At 40.6% G+C, this 22,344-nt stretch overlaps 1 protein-coding gene across 2 annotated transcripts in view; it reads right to left on the minus strand.

The window, feature by feature from the left end:
* Nucleotides 1-16,858, minus strand: part of UGT8 (UDP glycosyltransferase 8) — a 93,817-nt gene extending 76,959 nt beyond the window's left edge. Inside the window, exon 1 of one of the 2 annotated variants that reach the window (XM_061164142.1) lies at nucleotides 16,580-16,858. The gene's annotated coding sequence lies outside the window, so the exon portion shown is untranslated. The remainder of the gene's footprint in view (nucleotides 1-16,579) is intronic. The other variant, XM_061164140.1, reaches the window with a different exon arrangement.
* Between the last annotated feature and the right edge of the window lie 5,486 nt (nucleotides 16,859-22,344).

Here is a 22,344-nt window from a genome sequence, read left to right on the forward strand (position 1 = left end):
ATTTTCAGATTTCCAAAGTCTGCTACTTTATCTAATTTATAGTTTTGATTCACTCAGAAAAATTAAAGACATTTATTTGTCTGGACACACACAGCTCAACCAGAGAAATGCAAACTACTCAAGGAAATAAAACATTAGCAATACCATTCAAAAAAATCAAGTCTGCCCTTGAGACTCTGATGAGCACAAGGGGTACAGCGGAAACCTCCTCTTGAAGGGGAAGTCATAAGGAATGCTTTTGTGGTCCTTTATCGTTCTTGTTGCTGTTACAGCACTCCAAGCTGGCTGCACTTACCACTTTCCTACACTGCCAGTGCCTGCAGTTATCTCTTTGCAGACATCTACAGTACAGGTGGGGAAGCTGTCAGGAGAAACTCAATGCTGTTCGCTTATCAGTGACAGCTGGCCCAGATGCACCTGGGATCCTTCTCTGAAATCATCAGGTGGGAAAGTAAGATTAAAAACAGCAAGAAAATAGAAAAGAAAAACAGGGTAATACAGATGCCAACAGACATGGCACTCAGTACCTAGTATAATATATGTATTCAATGCTCAATGATGGCAATTAAATTTAACTATATTAAACACAAATTCAATCCCCTAATGAAACGATTCTCAAAATGTTTGCATCCAAATGAAACACCTACTGTGCTAACTAAAAAAGTAGATTCCACAACCTTTTCAACGCACAGGCTGTTATGAAGTCTGGGAGAAATCCCCAAATCTGCCAATTGTAAGATGCCCTGGGGATTTTCACGAATTCAGCCATCAGATTGAGAGACAAGGATCTCACACTTAATCCTTATTTGCAATAAGAGATACACAAGTGATGCAGTGGATGTGTGGATCTGAAATCTAAAGATCGGATAAAGCTTAACTCTCCTGGGGATGTGAAAAAGAATAAGGCCCATCCCCTGTTCCTGAGGAACCCAGAATAAACAAATAAACACTTTCCAAATATTTTAAATGTCTCGTGATAAAGTGCCTGCAATATCTCAGGAACTCATGGATACAGTTTTAGTAATTTATAAGGACATGCCTTATAAAAGGACATGTACCTTTCAATTTTCATTAAGTTTAATATCACATATTCTACTTTCCCATTACCACTGAATTACACAAATTATAATTTGAAATATTAGTTTATTAGTAAAGTATTTCAATGTCACTTTAGATATATAATTTAAATAAATGTCAACATGTATTTAAAATTTTGGTGTTTTGGATATGTGTCATATTGGAGTAACCTGATTGTCTTTTCAGGTAGTTCACATTTAAAGTTGTTTATATTATGATACTAAAATTGTTATAAGTGACCCTATCATGATGTCCCTACAATTAAAGGAAAAAATACACACACACATACACACACACAGGGCAAGCAACTATGGATGCCCAAATCCACAGTCTTGGTAATTTAGGCCATGTCATTTAATTTCTCTGCACCTAATTTCCTTCACCTGCCAGTGAAGATATTAAATTAGATGGTCTGGAAAATCGCTTATAGTCTAAAGCTTATTGAAAAATGAGGTTAAGACTAGGCTTAATGAGATTGAAATGATTTGAATCATAAAAATAGTTAAGACCAGATCAATGGATGCTGAGGAAAAAACAAAGAAGAATGAAATCTATCCTGACTTTAAACTTTATGTTCTAGAGGATCTTTACTGTGAAGACAAATTTCATAGGGATACTGTTAAGATGCAATTATGATTCAGCACGTCTGGTGTGGGGCCCCAGATGATTTATCTCTGACAAGCTCTCTGGTGACACGAGATGCTACAGGTTATGTGCAATGCACGGTGAGCAAGCAAGGATGTAGAGTGAAGACAAGAGGCAGAATGAAGAGTAATAAACATGTAACCTACTGGAAAACAAATTATTTTTTAATCACACACAAAACACAATTTGCTTAAAACAATTAAAGGACTGGAGGAGCCTGGTAGGCTGCAGTCCATGGGGTCGCGAAGAGTCGGATACGACTGGTGACTTCACTTTCCCTTTTCACTTTCATGCATTGGAGAAGGCAACCCACTCCAGTGTTCTGGGATTCTCCTTGCCTGGAGAATCCCAGGGACGGCGGAGCCTGGTGGGCTGCCGTCTATGGGGTCGCAGAGAGTCGGACACGACTGAAGCGACTTAGCAGCAGCAACCTAATATACATTTTTTTATTTTTAAGGAACTGATATGGGTGGGAGGGAGCCAATCTTCCAGCACAGGGTGACCCTCCAGTGGCTCTCAGATGTGAATGCACATTATAGTCCCAGGGGAGCCCATGAAAACTAGAGACACCTGAAAACTGCCACCCCCAACCTACATCAATTAGAATTTCTGGAGACGAGGCCTACCCAGGTCTTAGCATCTTTTGTTTTCTTTTTAACACTCCCCAGGGGATTATGCTATTGCGAACCACTGGGTTACATTTACACAAAGTCACAGTAAAATACACAAAAGTAAACTAATCCAACCCACTTTTTTTAATTAATTTTTAATTGGAAAGTAATTGCTGTATAATATTGTGTTGGTGTCTGCCATGTACCAGGATGAATCAGTCATGGGCATACACAGGCCCCTCCCTCCAGAGCCTCCCTCCGACCTCACACCCATCCCACCACTCTAGATTGGCACAGAGCTTTGGGCTCCCTGTGCCACAGGGCAAATTCCTACCAGCTATCTATTTTAAATATGGTAATATGTATGTTTCAGCGATACTCTCTCAATTCGTCCCACCCTCTCCTTCACCTACTGTGGCCACAAGGGTGTGTTCTACGTCTGCATCCCCATCGTTGTCCTGCAAACAGGTTCATCAGGACCATCTTTCCAGATTCCATATATATACATTAATAGATACTTTTCTCTTTCTGACTCACTTCACTCTGTATAATAGGCTCTAGGTTCATCTACCTCATTAGAACTGACTCAAATGCATTCCTTTTTATGGCTGAGTAATATTCCATTGTGTATATGTTCTGCAACTTCTTTATCCACTCATCTGTCAATAGACATCTAGGTTGCTTCCATGTCCTAGCTATTGTAAATGGGGCTGCAATGAACATTGGGGTATGCGTGTCTTTTTCAATCATGGTTTCCCCAGGGTATAAGCCTAATAGAGGGATTGGTGTGTCATATGGTAGCTTTATTTCTAGTTTTTTTAAGGAATTTCCATACTACTCTCCATAACGGCGATATCAATTTACATTCCCACCAAGCCACTTTCTGTTGTTTTTTTTTTAATAAACTGAGGAGCTTGTGTGTGTGTGTATGTGTATGTACATGTGTGTGCTGGCAGAACTAAGAATACTTGACTATTCCTAAATAACTAATTAGTATATAAAATACAATATCATGAATTTAGGTTATAAAAACTAGCCAGGAAGTGTTAAGCAGGAAAACATTTTGAAATTCATATTGGATTTTTCTTTTGTCCCTAAAATGACTAGAAATTTGTCATTACATGAGAAAATTGGAAACGATTATATTTATTATCATAGATCAGCGGTTCTCAAACTTTAGCAAGGAGCAGAATCATCTGAAGAACTTGTTGTAACAGACTTAGAGGCCTATCCACAGTTTCTGTTTCCAGAGATCTGGGATGCACATCTGACAAATTTTCAGGTGATGTTTCCAGTGGCCCAAAGATCATTTTGAGAATCATTAACAGAGAAGAAAGTTTGCACTCTCACACATACACACAGATGCAGCGGGGGTATCTTTTGCTGCTAGGTTGGCACAGTCATCTCTGTGCTTCTGTATCATGCGCTCAACACTCAGCCAGCAATAAGGAAACGCTCTGTTCTGACGCTGATCTCATCCTTAAACAAATGAGAAAAGCTTCATATATCATACAACTGGTTCTGTGTGAGGCTGTAAGTTCTGATAGGTATTTGCTTTCTTAAAAAGACTGACGTTTGATTCATGTTTTAAAATGTTTCATTAGGGCTTTTATTAACTCTCATTCACTGGGATTTTAATTAGCAGAATACCACAGTCAATATGGAGGAAATTCAGATCAAGTTTTCATCTCCTGCCACAATGGGACAAAATCACATGTGGGGGAAGATAGCTTTTCAATACACCATCACCTAGAGAATCTTAAAGTTTCAGAAATGTACTAGGTTCACAAAAGATCATGGGATTTTTTCCTCCTACTTATTAATAATATCCTTTCTTTAATATCACTAGTTTAAGTAAATTGTAAACATTATCTACATTAACATTATTAAGAGTCAAAAGATAAATCCCCATTGATATTTTTAACATGTTTTCAAATAAAAAATCTCTGACCAAATATAACCAAAAAACCAATTTAAAATAACTCTGGATATTTCCCTATTTAATTCCTTGAAAGTCCTGGAGAGTGAGCAAATAACACATTTCCCAACTGTAGTCTCATAAAACGCTAGTGAAGTCACAAAGAGAAGTTTGTTATTGAGTATCAGATAAAACTGCAAAGCTGTATTAGTCCCCAGACGAGGCAGATTTCAGTAGGTTCTACAGAAACACAGAATGCATTCTCTGAGAGTGAAAATGTAATTTTGTGGCTTCTAAGAATCTAGGATTAGACCTGACGTTCAACAGAATGAAGCAAGGCCAGAGAAGGCTTTTGTATATCACTGCCATTGCTGACAGCCTTGTAAACATAAATATGCTTAAACACTGGTACCTAATACATTTGTTATGAAATGATGCCAAATATGTTTTTTAAATATGTATTTCATATTTTATAAAATAAATCAAAGTCCCAATTTCAAAACTAAAGATAACTGAGTCCAAACCCTTTCATTTGTAGAGAAAGGAACAAGGTCTCAGGCAGTGGTTGCCAAGCATCACTTGGCTAGTTCCTAGTTACTCATTGGCAGAGTCGGAACTAGCACTCAGGTTTCCTGGGTCCTAATTCAGTATCTCTTACCTGTACCATAAAAAGACTCTCCGAAGTTGCCACTGCCACATGTCAGATAATAGGCTTTTTTAAAAAAAAAATTCTGGGGTACACAAAGCAAATCAGCAATACTCAAAAAGCCTTTCAATGTCATACTAGATTTAAAAGAAACGCTGTGTATTTTGGCTCTAAGGCAGGAGACATCTAACACATAATAGGCTGCTTGTGAATGAATGGTTGGATCAATTCTTCTCTGTTACAGACGCTCATCTCACAAACCTCCTGGAATTCAATATGTCTGGTTCAAAATGTCTCTCCCCTTCCGTGCTCTTGTGAGCAGAGTAGGGATATAGGAATAGGGCTGCATTTGCTTAGTATCAAAATGGCAAGCTGAGTGATCTTTACTGGTAAAAATACTGATGAGAAAGCATAAAGCATCTGGGCTTATACAGAGGCTGGGTAACTGCTATACAGGATGATTTGAATAAAATGACCAGATCCTACTCTAGAAACGGGCAGACTCCACAGCCCTCCCCTCTCCACACACACCTCTATCCGCATCCTTACCTGACAGTTTGTAAGCCAATCACTGGGATCACTCTCCTGAGCTCAACACAAAGGCAGGGACATCATCTTCAGAAAGGAAGACAATGTAAGCGGGCAGAAAGAAAGAGTGGGACAGCAAAAAGAAGATGCACGACAGCCAGAGGACTTTGTTTCTGCATGCTCTTCATTATTTAGAAATTTGAACAAAAAGTACATTCTATTTTCAGGCATATGCTCAGTGAAAGTGAAAGTCACTCAGTCGTGTCCAACTCTTTGCGACCACAATCCATGGAATTCTCCAGGCCAGAACACTGGAATGGGTAGACTTCCCCTTCTCCAGGGGATCTTCCCAATCCTGGGATCGAACCCAGGTCTCCTGCATTGCAGGCAGATTCTTTACCAGCTGAGCCACAGGGGAAGCCTATATGTTCAGATAAAGTCTAACTGATCAAAACAAAATTACTTCTTAAAGCTCACATGAATTATTTAAAACTGGCAAATAACAGAGTCAGCCATCAGTCCTTATTAACAGTCTTACTTAACCTGTCAATTTCCTTTTTTGTTGTTGCCGAGGAGATTTCTTAAGATCTAGTCTTATTCCTATTCCTACTCCTACTGCCCTGCCCGTAATGACATGAAGAGGAGACACTTTGAACCAGAAACTTTTGTATGAGGGAAAAGAACTCACCCTGTGCTTCTGGTTAATTGATATAAAAGGTCTTATCAGGGGGTCAGAGAGAGAGGAAACAATTTGACTGCTTCAAGTCAGAGCTTCCTAGTATGTGTAATCATTTTCTCCAACTACTGTTTCTTGACATGTCTGACTCGGTTATGTCTGACTCTTTGTGACCCATGGACTGTAGCCCACCAGGCTCCTCTGTCTATGGGATTTCCCAGGAAAGAAGACTGGAGTGGGTTGCCATTTCCACCTCCAGAAGATCTTCCTGACCCAAGGATCCAACCTGAGTCTCCTGCATCGCAGGCAGACTCTTTACCATCTGAGCCACCATGGAAGTCCATATTCAAATATAAATACAAATTAAAAACTAAATACACTTAATTATCTATGTCATTATTTCTTCTTATTAGTCTTTCCTAAAATTAGCTGTGAATGTACTTCCATCCATTAGAAGCCCCAGGTAAATTTTAAAAGAAAAATCTACCAAACCATTATATATTTTATAATAAAGAGCTCAAAGACCTATAATATGATCTTTCTACAGACCAAACCTTTTTTTTTGCTGTCATAACTAAATGATACAGCAGTTTATGCAGAACAGTTCATTTACAGAGAAAGAGAATGTTTCTAGTTTGAATGATGTGGTTTTTTTTTAAAAAACAGGAAAAAAAGTATCAATATGCATACAGCATTTTAGGGAATTGACCTCCTTTCCTGCTCTGAGTCACAGAAGGTATCATTCAACCATGTTTAAATATCTTATCTCTGATTAGTATGTTTGCCCAAGGCCTTATGGGGAAACCCAGAGTGAAAGTCCACCCTCCAACTGCACATACTCTTCTCAGAGGGAGAATGAACATAACCAAGTGTTCAACTATCACAGCCAAATACAGAAATGAAAGTCAAAGGGAAGTAATAGAAACTGGGACACAACAGTCTGAGTTGGGACTTGAGTATGGAAACCATGAAGGACGGCAGTTTGCAAGCAGAGCTGTTCAGGTGCAGGATATCCTGAAGCCAACGCCCAGAGAGATAAAGGCAGCCCAGGGAACAGAGCCGTGCGGGGGCAGGGGGAAGGAGACAAGGGGGGCCCGGGGGAGCCCGATGATGGAGAGCTCTGGGAGCCAGCATTCTCATGTGAGAATCACGGGCCAGGAGCCAGGTTCAAACATTACGCCTGTCCTGGTGACCTCAGAGCGCTTTACCTCCATGGTTTGGAAGATGTGAAGACCTGCTGGACAGGCTTCCCTACACAGCACCGTGGTGAAGAATCTGCCTGCAATGCCAGAGACCCAGGTTCGATCCCTGGGTAGGGATCCCCCGGAGAAGGGAATGGCAATCCACTCCAGTATTCTTGCCTGGAAAATTCCATGGACAGAGGAGCCTGGTGGGCTACAGCCCATGGAGTTACAAAGAGTCAGACACGACTGAGTGACTAACGCTACTGGACAGGCAATGCTCAGGGACGGAATGAGTAAAAAATGATAGAATGTATGAGTAAGCAATTTGCAAGGTACAAAAAAGCTGTATGAGCATAAGATTTTACTACTGCTCAAAGGAAGTGAGTATTTCAACAAAAGATAGTGTCCAAGATGGTAGCTGCATCTGCCCACCAATGTTCCTAGTAAACCTCAGCCCTGAGCCACTGGTGTTCCTTCTTTTGAATGTGAAGGATCACAGGCATTGGTTTTAATTAAACTCATGCTCAGATCAATACTATGGTTTCCTGCTACGATGCTCCAGGTTCACACAAAGCCCACATAGGCCAATGAAGCACTCATTCTCTTCTGCTTTTTTTTTTTTTTCCTTCCCCTCCAACATAGTCTCCTGTCCCACTCTCCATCTTGCTCTAATTCCCTGTTTCTTATCTACTTCTCCTTCCAGTTTCTCTTCTGATCACTTTAGCTCCATTAAGGTATTAACATAGTCTCACAAATGCCACTGAAGTATTTTCAAAACCAGGAAAAAACAGCCAGTGATTAGCATTAATATTCCTTAAAATAGCTTCACCCTTGACTTTATGCACAAATTTCGCTGCCACCCCTGGCTCCCCCCGCCCCTTTCTAAACAGACAGGCAAACCTGTCTGACTAGTTTTCCTCTAAGTCCAGCTCTCCCAATTGGACGACAGTACAAATGAACCAGAGGTTCAGCAGCACAAATGCAAAGGCTATGTAAAGCACATGGCCTTCAGGAGGAGAAGCCACAGCTAAGGGTCTGTGCCACCCACCCAGTCTCGGGGAAGCTCTCTCAAAGCGGGAAGGCAACATCACTGAAGGGCTCACTCTACTGCTAGTTAAAAAAAAAAAAAATCCTGTTATGCATTCTCTTCTGAACAAGGGATATTACAATGTGGTTACGACTGAGAATCAGATTAAGCCTTCATCTTACAAGTTTAAGATGGCCAATATGACCATATTATTTACAGTGTGGCACAGAGGTGTCCTCACGATTTGTTGCTGTTGTGTGTGTTCGCTCAAGTCCATTAGGAAAGTTTGAGTTTGCAGAGCAGATTAATCAGAATGAGATTTTTTTTAGAGAGAGATGTACTTTGAAATTGCTTGGGGTGTGTGTGTGTTAGTTGCCCAGTTGTGTCCGACTCTTTGCGACCCCACAGACTGTAACCTGCCAGGCTCCTCTCTCCATGGAGTTTTCATGGCAAGAATACTGGAGTGGATTGTATTTCCTGTTTCAGAGGATCTTCCCGATGCAGGGATCGAACCCATAAATCCTACATCTCCCTCATTGGCAGGCAGATTCTTTACCACTGAACCATCAGGGAATCTGAGATTGTTTTAAATGGGTACATTTTAAATATGATATGCTTTAAAATAATTGTCCATATTTTTTTGGACTGTCAACTATTTCAAACATGAAAAGGTATAAAGATTAATATAAAAAAATCTGTATACCCATCACCTGAATTTTAAGAGTTTAAATTCTGCCTTACTTTCGTTACCATCTTTCTAAATTCCATATACATGCCTCACTTTCAAGTGTTTTGAAAATTTTAAATTCTATAAATATGATTCAAGTTATAAAAACTAAATTTTATATAACTTTTCAGGAACATATTATAAAAAACAAGGCATATCTGCACACTTGATTCCATTGCTTAAAATTTTTCTTAATCCATGAGAACATTTTGTTTAAGCTAAAACATCTCACGTGGAGTAAAATCAGCCCCATGGTTATTATTAAAGCAAGTTATGGCCAATATACAGCTAAAAAAGTATAACTTGGTGTCTTGAAAACGTTTCAAGTATTAAATTTCTTTAAACCTAACTGAAAGGTGTGAAGTGATTTTACACACGTTTGTATTCATAATATTCTCAAATCAGGCAAACATTTACCAAAGCAGTTACAATATAAATTTATTTAGTGAAAGGGAATACCTCTAGGTGCATTTCTGTTATCTTAATCAAGTCAAGGGAAGTTACACCTTCAATACAGTGATTGTTTCCATTATTAAAAATTCAGACAAACAGAAGAGAGTTATTAGCAAAAGTACACAGTATCTCTGAAATGTTCCTAACCACATATTCTTTCTACCTAATCCAAATGTTCTACTACTTATAGCCAGAGACTGAGAACTGACCCGGCTGTCCTATACACCCCGCCATTCACAAACGCAAAAGTTCCATTTTCATTTGGGCTCTGAACCCCCAAATGCTGACCTCATATCTAAGTCAATTTCAATGTGGCATCTGTCATCTCTGTAAGGGAGTCCTGAACGGGACAGTATAGAGTTCAAAGTTGAGTTTGTGAATGTACAATACAGAACTTTCAGAAGTCTTTGAAAATCACCTGCATAGGCCACTATGGTTTGCAAGAGCAGGACCATACACTGACGGAGTTAGCACAACAGACCAGAACTGAACTCCAAAACACAGAGGTCCCGACAACAAAAATGTAGGTAAAGAATTCCAGGGAAAGAAGGTCATCACAGGTGAAAAACTACATACATAATAGACTTCAGTTCATCTTAAAAACACTGAACATTTAATTTCATTTTACTCAAAAGCCATTTATTGGGTGTCCCCAAAACAATGTACTATTCTACATGCTATATAAACAAATGATAAGGAGTAAATATTGATAAGTATGTTTTGAAACAGACTTAATTTGAACTAAAAAAGAATAATAGATAATTAATTAATCACCAATATGCCTAACAATCACTTAGTAAACAGTATGCACTACATTATTGATGATTGGTTCCCAAACCAGTTCATATATGTAAATTTTTTTTTCAAAATACCCACTAAATACATGGTAAAGAAATACATATACATATTAAAATAGAAATCTAATTTCAGATGTTTCTAATATAGAGCACTACTTCATCCAAATAGAAAAAATCCTAAGGAAAAAAGTAGATATTTTAAAATATTACTATGGTCAGCTCAATTTTTTGAGAAATCTACAAATTAGTCCTTTCTCTACTACACAGGTTAATACCTGCTTTCCACAATGTTGATTTTTAAGCCACCATTTGACATGGAAGCGCCTTCTGAATCAAACATTAAATTATATTTTCTTGCTTTAATGCCACCTATCTTTTTTGTTTGTTTGTTTTTGTTTTCAGAGTCTTTTAAAATGAATAATCGTTGGCCTTACTGGATTACCTGAGAAATTAGAACTCACTTAAATTCACTTAAATATCAAGAAACTTTAAAGAGAATGTTAAAAATGTTTATGACTTGATTACCAGATGCTTTTAAAAAGCAGCAAAGTTGCTATGGACCCTGCAGGCTGGTGGGAGCATGACCTTCCCTGAGGACACTGACTTCTCTCCAGAGCTCCTGACCCAACCCCACCCACACCCCTTCAGGAACAGGTTCCAAAGTTCTCTCTTCTCCCTTCAAAATTTTCAATTGCCCCTATTGTACTGGCTTCTTCCCCAAAGGTTATAAATATAATCACGTTTCCATCATAAACTGAAAGAGTTTTCACTCAGCCGGGTCTGGTTCTTTGTGACGCCAGGCCGGTAGCCCCCAGGCTCCTCTGTCCATGGGATTCTCCAGGCAGGAATGCTGGAGTGGGTTGCCATGCGCTTCTCCAGCGGATCTCCCAATCAAGGGACTGAACCCTGGTTTCCGGCATTGCAGGCAGATTCTTTACCATCTGAGCCACCAGGGAAGCCCCTTTAAATAGATCTCTTAATCAACCTCCCTAAACCTTGAAAAGGAGTACTGCTAAAAGCAATAGTATCTTCAGACTGCTCAACCACCAAATCCAAGTTCTGCTTCCATAAAGGGCTTTCCTGGTGGCTCAGATGGTAAACAACTGGCCTGCAATGCAGGAGACCTGGGTTCGATTCCTGGGTCAGGAAGAGTCCCTGGAGAATCTTCCTGCAGCCCACTCCAGTATTCTTGCCTGCAAAATTTCATGGACAAAGGAACCTGGGGGGCCACAGTCCATGGAATCGCAAAGAGTCCAACATGACTGAGCTTTCCATAAAATCAGCTAGCACTTACTGAACACAAATCAGTAACCTTCCAGTCACTGAGCCTGATTTACCTCATTTGATCCTCACAGTAGCCCTGGGAAGTCACACTTTGATCTTCATTATGTAAATGAGGAAAGGGAACTAAGCTCTGAATTCAAGGTCACAGATATAGTCAGGGGCAGAACCAGGACTGTCTAATACCCCCCTATCTTAGTACTCAGCTTCTAATATCTTGAAATTCTTCCTTCCTTCAGTTGCTAAAAACAACTTTCCCTTAATTTTCCTCCCAACTTGCATTTTACCTTCTCTTTCTTTACTACTCCCTATATCTTTACCAACTCTTAGATTTTAGGATCTCCCCAGGCCTCTAATTCCCTCTTACTCTCTGAACCTGCCCTAGAAGATCCACTGACTTCCTTTGTTTTGGCAACAACCTGTATGTTGAAAATGGCTAAAGTAGTCCACCCATTTACATACCTACCTACCCAGCCAGAAGACTCTTGAGAGTCCCTTGGACTGCAAGATCAAACCAGTCAATCCTAAAGGAAATCAATCCTGAATATTCACTATAAGGACTTATGCTGAAGCTGAAGTTCCAATACTTTGGCCACCTGATATGAAGAGCTGACTAATTAGAAAATACCCTAATGCTGGGAAAGATTGAAGGCAGGAGGAGAAGGGGACGACAGAGGATGAGATGGTTGGATGGCATCACCAACACAATGGACATGAGTTTGAGCAAGCTCCAGGAGATGGTGAAGGACAGGGAAGCCTGGTGTGCTGCAGTCCATGGGGTCACAAAGAGTCAGACATGGCTGAGTGACTGAACAACAACAAATGCAGCCCAGACCTCTCAGCTCCGAACTTCTGTGCAATGATCCATTGGACACTCATTTCCAGCTGGATTTTCTATAAGCACTTCTTATTCTACATTTCCAAAACTGAACCCTACCATCCTTGGTCCTCAAACCTGCTTCTCCTTTAAAGTCCCTATCCTGTCCTCCCATACCACCCGCCATCTAACCAGTCATCTAATCCAAGAGATTATACTGTGTGACCACGCCCTTCTCACCGCCACCATATTGGTGTAAGGTCCTCAACTTCTCTTAACAAGATCACCTCAATACCTTCTGACTTGTTATTCTTGTCTCCCACCTCAGATCAATCCTGCTAGACAGCTGTGAGAGCTGTCTTTTCATCATTCTTTAGTTTAAAACAACACTGAGGAGAAAATGGTCTATGCATCTTAGGATGACAAACAGTCTTCCATGATCTTGCCCATAACTGGTTACCTTCTGACTACCTTATCTGGTTAACCTCTGCTGTTACCTTCCCTATGAAGCCTCTCTAGTGTTCTGTCCCCATGGAGAACTAGCCACGTCCAAATGCCTATTCAGGGCGCTTTGGGTACCTCTATCACAACACTCTCAGAACACACAGCACTATATTAAAACTATATTGAAACTAACTTGTTTTCTGTCTATCTAATTCTCTTAAACCCAGAGTCCTCCCATGGTCTTTATGTCTGCACATCCCCAGTGGACAAGACCACAGTGCCCAACGCATAGTGTGTATTTAATAAGCGTTTATTGAAAGTAATAAGTACTCATTGAAAAAAAGAAGGATGTTTGTAAAATGCTTTAAATTAGGAAGATATGATTACCACTGTTTTCAAGACTAACTAAAACAACTTTATCCAAATTCATATGATTATGCAGCCCCTCTGTACATGGGTATGCAAAACAGTATTGAAATGATTCACCCAGCTTCAAGTATGGGAACCAGGATTATCAAATCACACTTTTTACTCCTGGCTTTCAGAGAAGAGAAATATTGTCAACATTGTGAACAGCTAGTCAATGTCAGTGGCAGGAAGTAGGATGTAAAATATCATCATATAAGTATCCTTACACAAAGATAACCTGGGGCTACCATAAGAAAAGTAAACTCTTTTATTAAAGGGTTACTTCGATTTCTCAGAAAAGCAAAGATCTCCCAGAAGACGGAATGTCTGAAATTAAGACACTCTTCTAAAGATCTCATACACAAATTTTCTATTAAAAAAACACTTTAAATCCACTTATATAGAAGCTACCCATCTAGGAACCTCAGCAACTGAGCTTGCTATATAGCCCAGAAACAGAGGATGAGAACAGCATCTATCTGTCACAAATCACACAGGCTTTATACTTGAGCAATAGCCCACATCATTTCAGGAGGAAAAAAAAAAAAAAGACAACAGATAATACAGCTAATACAGCAGCAGGGCCCGCTTACAGTCTGACAGCAGGAGAAAGTGATAGCTGATAACAGAAAGAAGACCCAGAAAAACCACAAAAAAAAAAAAGAGAGAGAAAGAGAATAGTACTTATGTCTCCATTCTAGTATTTCAACTGGGCAGGCTGAGACCATTTACCATAAACAAAAACAGCTCTATACACCTCAAGGAATAGCGCTATTCAATTCTTTATGAATTCATGTTCATAAAGACAATTCAACAAAAAATTTAGCTTACATCCTGGGGACCAACTAAGAGGGGAACATTTAGACACTGCTTGTTTTAATAGCTAAATATTTAAAGTTTCAGTAATGAATGGTGTGAGGGGTCAGCTATTTAGTAAATGTGCTTATGTAAATAAGCAAAAATCCAGATGGTGTCAAATAAATGAGGTTTCATTACATATTGCAAAAACAATCCAAAGTGTCTTACTCTCGGTGTACTTTGGAAACTTACTGTGAATTAAATAGCATCAAGTCAATATTATCTGATAAACAGGTATATAAAAACCTTGAAAAGGAGTCTAAGAATTGACAGTGTGGTTATTTTGCTCCTTTGCCATCAATATTTACATAGTAAAAAAGCTGATGGTTATTTATAAGATACCATGAAATGTTTTAAGCAATTTAAGTCAAATGTGAACTATCAAACTCTTAACACACAAAAAAAGACTTTACAAAAGACAAATTCTGTTATAAGTATTTTTATTTACTGCATTGCTTTACTTATTCTAATATGTGCACCAGGCATTAACACCATAAGCAGAAAGCTCTGGAAACTTTAGATATAAGAGTTTGATCTCTATAGTAGTATAATCTATAGTAGTATCATCAAGAGAAAGTCACAAGTACAGTTTTTACTCAATTACACCCAAGCTACTAATATACTATCAAGCTATTACTAAATGTCAGGGCACTATGCTTCAGCTGTAGTTTTTAAACACTCCTATAGCAGTAAATCACAAAACACAATTTTACCTTGTGGGTGGCAGGCAAAACAAATAATACTCCAGTGTTTTTTTCTGGAATTATCTACAATAGTTGAACAGAGACATTCCAAAAGCAAACCTCAAACTGGCTGGAGATATGTTTCTATAGAAGAAAACTAGTCCACTGTTTCTCTGAGAGAGAAAAAAACATAGACCGATTTATGATCTGATCCAATGAATGCAAAGTGCGGATTCCCTCACTATACAATATTGATGTGTGTGACTCTACAATTAATTTAAAAATCTCCGGGGAATAAAAGTGATTACTTCTAATACTATTAAAATAACATTTAAAAGCACTTTCCCTCCTTTCTTCAAGTGGCATTTTTTTTTCTGGGAATAAGTGGAAATAAAGCACACCAATTACACCAATTCTGAGTGGAGATGTTTTTCTTTGAACACGAAATTATCAGATATAGAAACAACAGCACACTTGGCATCTAGCCAAACTACCACATCTTCATGTCATTAATCTTGAAAAACTCATTATACAAGATGACAGCCTGAGGGAAACGGAAGGTTCAGGGTAGCGTTTTTTTCTACCTTTTCTGGATAGAATCCACCTGAAATAAAAGGCTGCCTCTATCACTAACACTGATTCATAACAGAGGTGACTCTTGGGTCATGCCTAGTTGAAAATGAAAATGCTACCCACTCCTCACTCTTGTGATACGCCCTCTTCCCCTTGAGGATGACTAGTTAACACAGCCCAGCCTACTGAGTTAGTCTGCAGACTTTCACAAGTTCTCTCACTTATTCCCTCCTCGCCCCCAGAGTTAAATTCAGGTGATGGGAACCAGCATACAGGTAGAGAGGTGGTCCTTTCTCAAGGAAGTGCTGCAGAGTGGCACGTTCCGGTACTCAACTTAATAAACCCTCAATTAAACCAGTGAATTTACACAAACAGACTGAATAAACCCCTCTCCACCCGTGACCGTCCTTCTGCCGGGTCGCACGACTTAATCTTGCGCCCCCCTGTGCGGTTTGCCCGGTACAACTCCCAACCGCAGATCCCAGGCCCCCTGGCCGCTCCTCCGGTCCATGGAAGGCGCCCTACTTCCTGCAGCGCGTCCTTTCTCTCGACTCCTCTCTCAACCGCACACGCTTCCCTGGAGCAAGGGCACGCCATATGGTCCCCGCATCCGCGCGGAGACCCGGCCACTACTGTCCATTCCCCAGGGTCGCACAGGCCAGCGGACACTGAGAGGTCCCTGGGTCGGAGCGCGCGCAGCCCCCAGCCACGCCCTGCCCCCAGCGCGCCCAGGTCTAGCTCCCCCTCAAGGAGAGGACGAAGTAGAGGAGAGTTGGAGAGTTTCCGAAGAAGCACCTCCTGGGGCCCCCATCCCTGGCTGGCAGCGGGCTGTGGCCTTGGGGTTCGGCGGTGCCCATCCCTCCAGGGTCAAGTGCAAAGTCCTTGGCCAGATCCGCGCCGGGTTATGCCCTCTCAGCCTGCAGGCGCGAACGCGAGAGGACCCTCAATCGAGGGCCATATGGGAGGGAAGGGCGCACAGGCGCGGCTGAGGCAGCTTGGAAAGCGCCCCTTCACACCCCTCCGCCCAGCTCGCGGTCTTCCTCCCCACCCACCCCCAACCCTTAACTCCCTCAGCCCAACCGCAACTGCACTTTCGGATCCCTAACCCCCAGCCCGGGATCGCAGCCATCCGCCCAGCACTCACCTTCGGGATCAAACAACGCCCCTCTCCTCTGGCCAACCCGACCCCCTTCCGCCCGCTGCGACCGCGTGGTCCGTCCGCTTACCTCGGCTCTTGGCTGCTGCGCGTGAGCTTGAGTGTGTCTCCGCCGCGTAATTGTATCCGGGGACAGAAGGGACCCGTGTTTGTGTACCGGATCAGGTGTCGCCGCCTTCGGTGGCTAGGGGTCGTGAGGGAGGCTGCAGAGTTAGCGCGTCAGCTTAGGACGGACTTTCTGGACTCGGAATTGATGGCAAAGCTTTAACCGTGCCCTCCCTCGGGCCCGCAGCGCGCCTGCTCCTCCGCGGCTCCCCGCAGGCGGCCGGGCCCCCCCAGCAGCCGCGCCCCGCCCCGCGCGCTGCGAGCTGCGCCGGAGTGCGCCCCTCACCTCCCGCGCCTGGCTCCGCAGGGCACGACGCGGGCCGCCACGCGCTCAGCCTCGCGTTACACGCCTGGGGCTGCGAGCGCCTCCTGCTCCCGCGGCCGGGGCATGGATGCCGACGCGCCTTCGTGCCGCGCGCTCGCGGGCTGAGCGAAGCGCGGAGTCCTGGGACCGGGATGCTCGCGGGCGGGCTGGGGCGCGCGAGCCGTCGGGCGCCGGAGCTGCGAACCCTGGGACTGGCACGTGGCCCCGCCCCCGGCCCCCGCGAGGCGTGCCCTATGCCCTCGCGGCCACCTCCCGACTGGTCCCCGTGCCCGCCTTTTCCGTCACACCAGCGCCGCTCGAATCTGCGTGGTGTGGTGGGAGCGCGCCTGCCCAGCCTGCTAGTCTGCCTCCTTCCCGAACTCCCGAACCCACTAAAAAGTTGAACTTTTGCTAGGAGGTGAAGGAGACAAGTGAAGGAAAGGGCGTGGGGGTTGCTTAGGTGATCAGCCACCTTTCTTGTAAGTCAGAAAGGGTTTAGAAAAGGCGAGTTTGGGAATCTTGGAGAAAGGGAATTGGGTTGCTGCGCTTAGGAACATCCCTCCTCGCAGACTCGTGCTGAAAAGAGCCATTTATGCTTTGCTTGGTTAAGTCTGTGGCGACTTTATCCTGACTGATCGGTGTTTGCCAGCAGCAGATCTTTGCCAAGTTGGCGTCCAGGCCAGAAAGCCAGGAAGCAGCTTTGCATACCCAGGCCTGCTGTGGTACCTCACCTTCCCCCCCTCTTCCTCAGTCAGAGGCCAAGGACCTTTAAGAGTCTGATCTTAGAGTGCTGTCCTCCTGGGAACCTGGAAAATCTAATAGTTGTTCGCTTTTCCTCTGAGCGAGATTGGCTATGTATTCAATGTGTATATATACGACAGAGCTTTCAGAAAAGCTAAAAATCATGTAGGGTGTAAGCTGCAGAAGGCAAGATGCCGCCCCTGCACATAAACGTTTTACGTTTAAACGCCAAACACGGGAATTTTAAAAAATGCCAAGTCAAGCCGTTCTTTGCTTGCTCCAAACCGAATTTCAGAAATAGGTTGGGGCTTTGTGCCCTTAGAAAAGAAAACGGAAATTATGTTTTATTGTGCATAGTATTACTTAACATTAAAAGGAGGAAAGAAAAAAAAAAACCAAAACTAGCATACACTGCTATTAGCATTTTATTTATGTTTCTATGTTTAAGTACCAGGGTCCAAAGTCCATATTTGAAAGAGTGTTCACTGATAGACTTCTAAACGTGGGTTTCAAAAAAAATGTGTTTACCTTCTTTGCAGATTAGAAATTTGCAATATTGTGAAAACACAGGGGATATTTTTTCAGCCTTTGTACCTGACCAAAGGAGATCACTGACCTCTATAATCATTTTCTATTTAATTTCATTAGAAAAACCTATAATGTAAACACGGACAACAATCCGACATAAGAGAATTCAAGCATTTACTTTAAAATTTATTCCACTCTCTCAACTGTCAAGCTTTAAGAAATTGTTCAAGCAGTTGCAAGCTACTTTTTGGATAATGCATTTGTAAATTCTTGTACAAAAAAAGATTACTAGAAATTAAGCAAAAATACTCAATTTTACTTCATGAAAAAATTTTAAAAATTTGTGTCACAATCCTTTGCTTGATAAAGTCATGTAAACTGACTGTCAAGTAACATTTTTGTCAGACTTTTGGAAAGAAAATGTGTTGCTCTAGTATGTGGGAATATATATATATATATATCCATGTTTGTGTTTGTTTTCTGCATTGCCTACCACACTCTTTATATAATAATATAATAATTTTATATAATGATTATTGAGTTTCTCTGCACACAAAGGACATCCCATAACCTAAAATACATTAAGTCAGTCATTGTACAAATACTTGAATTGCATTTTTGGAGCTTGAAATTATTCAAAAAAATCAGTGAGTCTCTTTCTCTCCTTTTTAAGGATCTACCAGCATTTAACACTTAATATTATTGACTGAATGGCTGGATAAAGTAAATGATGAAAGCATTTGCTACTTCTCTTGAAGGATGAATGCATATTTCTCATATTTAATCCATTTTCCAAGTTCCCATCCAGATTCACATGAAATTCCGCCCATTAGCTTTAGTTTATAGAATGTTGAATAGCACATCTGTAGTAAATAAGTTCCAGCCGCCCTGAAGTATGATATTTAAACTCCCTCATTATTTCAGTAGACCAAGTGTATTAGTATACTCAGTTGTTCATGTTTTTTTGATGTTAATTTTTTTAATAATATTAAAATTCCCTCATTATTTCAGTAGATCAAGTGTATCAGTATACTCAGTTGTTAATTTTTTTTAATGTTAATTTTTTTTCATGATTCTTCAACCATTTGGGTCCATATGATTTTATTGGGAGATTAAAAAAAAATAACTTATGAGGGATGCTAGCTTAGCCTGGTGATTATTAACCATGAACTATGGAATTTTAATCAGTTATGAATGGTACAGTTTTATATCATTTGTCCTTGTAATGTAGACCATATGATATAGATTATAAAAGAATGGAATTAAGTTTAATCATGGGGAGAAATATGATGGCTGTACATTCCAACACTCCCTTGCTAATTGTCCCAAATATCTGAATATATCACAGTGGGGTATCATATGAGTGAAAACATCACTGACTTCGAAAATTAGATGCTTGAGCTCTGCTGAGTTCCTGAGAAATGTGACTATGTATTTTAGAGCTCTAAGGTACTCAGAGAGTCTGAAGGTACATAAAAACTCTTTAGGCTTAATTTGATCCTGCACTCCATAATATTATTAATAATAATGATTATTATGGTTTCTACTTGAGTTTCTAAAGTGTAATTTCAGGCACAATGCGAAGTTAACAAGAGTGATCTCATGTAATCCTCATAAAAATCCTGGAGGTAGATACTATCATTTTCCCTGTGGAAGGTAGAGTAGCAGAACACTGGGGAGTCAAACATGCAAGCTCACAGAGGGAAATTGACAAAACTGGGAACTGAATTCTGAGTCAAAGACCATGCCCTGAGTCTCTATGTCTACTCAGACGATCTCATAGTGCGGTTTTAAGACTTGGTTGGAGAAAATGTTGAGGTACACAAAGGCAGCCTGGCCATTTGGGGAAATCTCAGAATTCAAAAAACAGGTAAACCCAGTCTGTCTAGCTGCATCTTCTGTTTTACCCCAAAACAGCTGCTAATAGGCAATCACACTACAAACATACCTAGTGAGAGACACTTAATTTTCTGTGTATCTACTTTAAAATTGTGGCCATTATTTTGTTTAATTCCTATTTCCTATGGACTCGACTTGCTGTAAAAACGCTAAACCTGAGGGCAAACAGAATGAAGATCATGCAGAGTCCATATGATAAAAACAGGCACACTATCACATCTTCACCTTCTCCTTTTGGCTCTTTCCTTTCTCATCATCTCTTATTTTCTTGCAAATATCTGCTTCCTGCTTTCAGGTTTAACTATACAGTCTACTTAGTGTCGTATCCCACATTTAAAATATGTACATTTTTTTCATTTTTTATAAGCTTAATACATGCAATTTTCATCTTAATTCTGTTTTATTATGCATTATAGGCTTCTTTAAAAAATGCTGATCTGAGGGTCAAATTGTAACAAAGAATGATTGGAGGAACAGAGATTTCTAGAACTGTGGAAGTCATGGGGAACTTCTATTCTCATAAAAAAATATATCTTTAAATTGTCTAAAGGAATATCCGATATATAGGGCAAGTCAAAAAAAAAAGCTTATACTTTTAGTAATTTTGGTTACATGATAGACATCATGTAACTTATTCTGTATGTCCTTATTTATTTATTGTTTATTCTATGTCTTTCTAAAGCAATATTTATTTTCATGAGTAGAAAATGCCTTCAATAAAACTTTGCTTTCTCATCTATGTTTATTGTTGTTTTAGTCGTTCAGTTGTATCTGACTCTTTTGCGAGCCCATGAACTCTGTGCATAGGACTCCCCAGGCAAGAATACTGGAGTGGGTTGTCATTTCCTTCTCCAGGGGATCCTCCTGACCCCGGGATAGAACCCACATCTCCTGCATCGGCAGGTGGGTTCTTTACTACTGAGCCACCAGGGAAGCCCCCTCTAATCTATACCAGTCAGTTAAAATCTTTTAAAATAATTTCTAACACTTTGTGATAAACTCTATTCAAAGTTAGTTGTGGAAAATGTATGGAGACAGAATATCTCTTTTAAGGCCTTTGGCTTTTCAGAACTGGGAAGTTTGTTATTCTGTATTCCGATGGAGCCCTGTACTGAGTCTCTGTCAGTTACACCAACCAAGATTTAAGAGAGAGAATCGGGTGGTACTACATGACAGCAAAGCTAAGCCCGTGCCGCAGCAGCTTCCTTCCCCATTCATCTTGCAAGGATTAGTTTTTACACCCATTTTGAATATGTCTAAAATATATCCCCCTGGTACCATGGTCTGTGAGCTTCCCAAAGTAAACATTAATTTACTTGCCTAGTCAACTTGCATTTATTGAGAGAGTTAAAGATCCCCAGAATCAACATTTTTTTTAGGATTATATCCTCTGCCTTTTAACATAAAGAACCAATTATTTTCAGAAAAGAAATAAGGGACTTGCCCTGGCAGATTGATATAAGCAATATTTTGTGACCCTTACTTCATACGGTTATCTTCAAATCATGGTGTTTAAATTGTCACTTACTCAGGTCAGGCTTTAACTTCCAGGTGAAACTATTAAGTATATTTTTGTTTGTAAGTGTCAGCCCTAAGTCTAACTCTCCCAAGGTCTGCAAAGAAAGACGGTTTCTGTATCAATGAAAAACAAGAAGCACTAAGGACTTTTCCTCTAGTGTTCAGATCATTACATTATAGTGTGTATTTTATTTTATGTTTGGAATCCTGTTCTGAGTATCTCTTTTTTTGCCTTATTTTTCATTCATTGCCTCCCTTACTTTTGTGTCATAAAGAACTGTAGTGTAATAAATTGTCTGATGAAGTATCCCATACAAAGCCAGGTAGGAAAAAACCTAGTCACTGACAGTGCTATTTCTATAGTGTGAAGATATCAACATTGTGTGGGTCTTTCCAGAGTATAATTAGAAATTGAGGTTGTTGCTATAAAGCAGATATAGACCACTTTTAAAATTGTTTTTAATGAAATGTGATGGCAAAGTTTTAAATGCCCCCAGTTGTATTGACCAATTCCCTATCCTTTCACACTAAAAATAATCCTCTCCATCAAACCATCTTCCCCAAGTCATTTAGCTAAATACTTCCTTACCATTAAAACACACCAAGGTTTCAAAAACCCGTCCTAACCCTGATAATGTAAACATTTTTGATGGGGTAAGTTGGCTTTGTATGTTTATTCTTTTGCAAAACCTCTCTGTTACAAACAAAAACTTACACCTGATAGACTATAAAAGGATAAA

The sequence above is a fragment of the Dama dama genome, chromosome 17 (genome assembly GCF_033118175.1).
Source record: "Dama dama isolate Ldn47 chromosome 17, ASM3311817v1, whole genome shotgun sequence".
Taxonomy (NCBI): domain Eukaryota; kingdom Metazoa; phylum Chordata; class Mammalia; order Artiodactyla; family Cervidae; genus Dama; species Dama dama.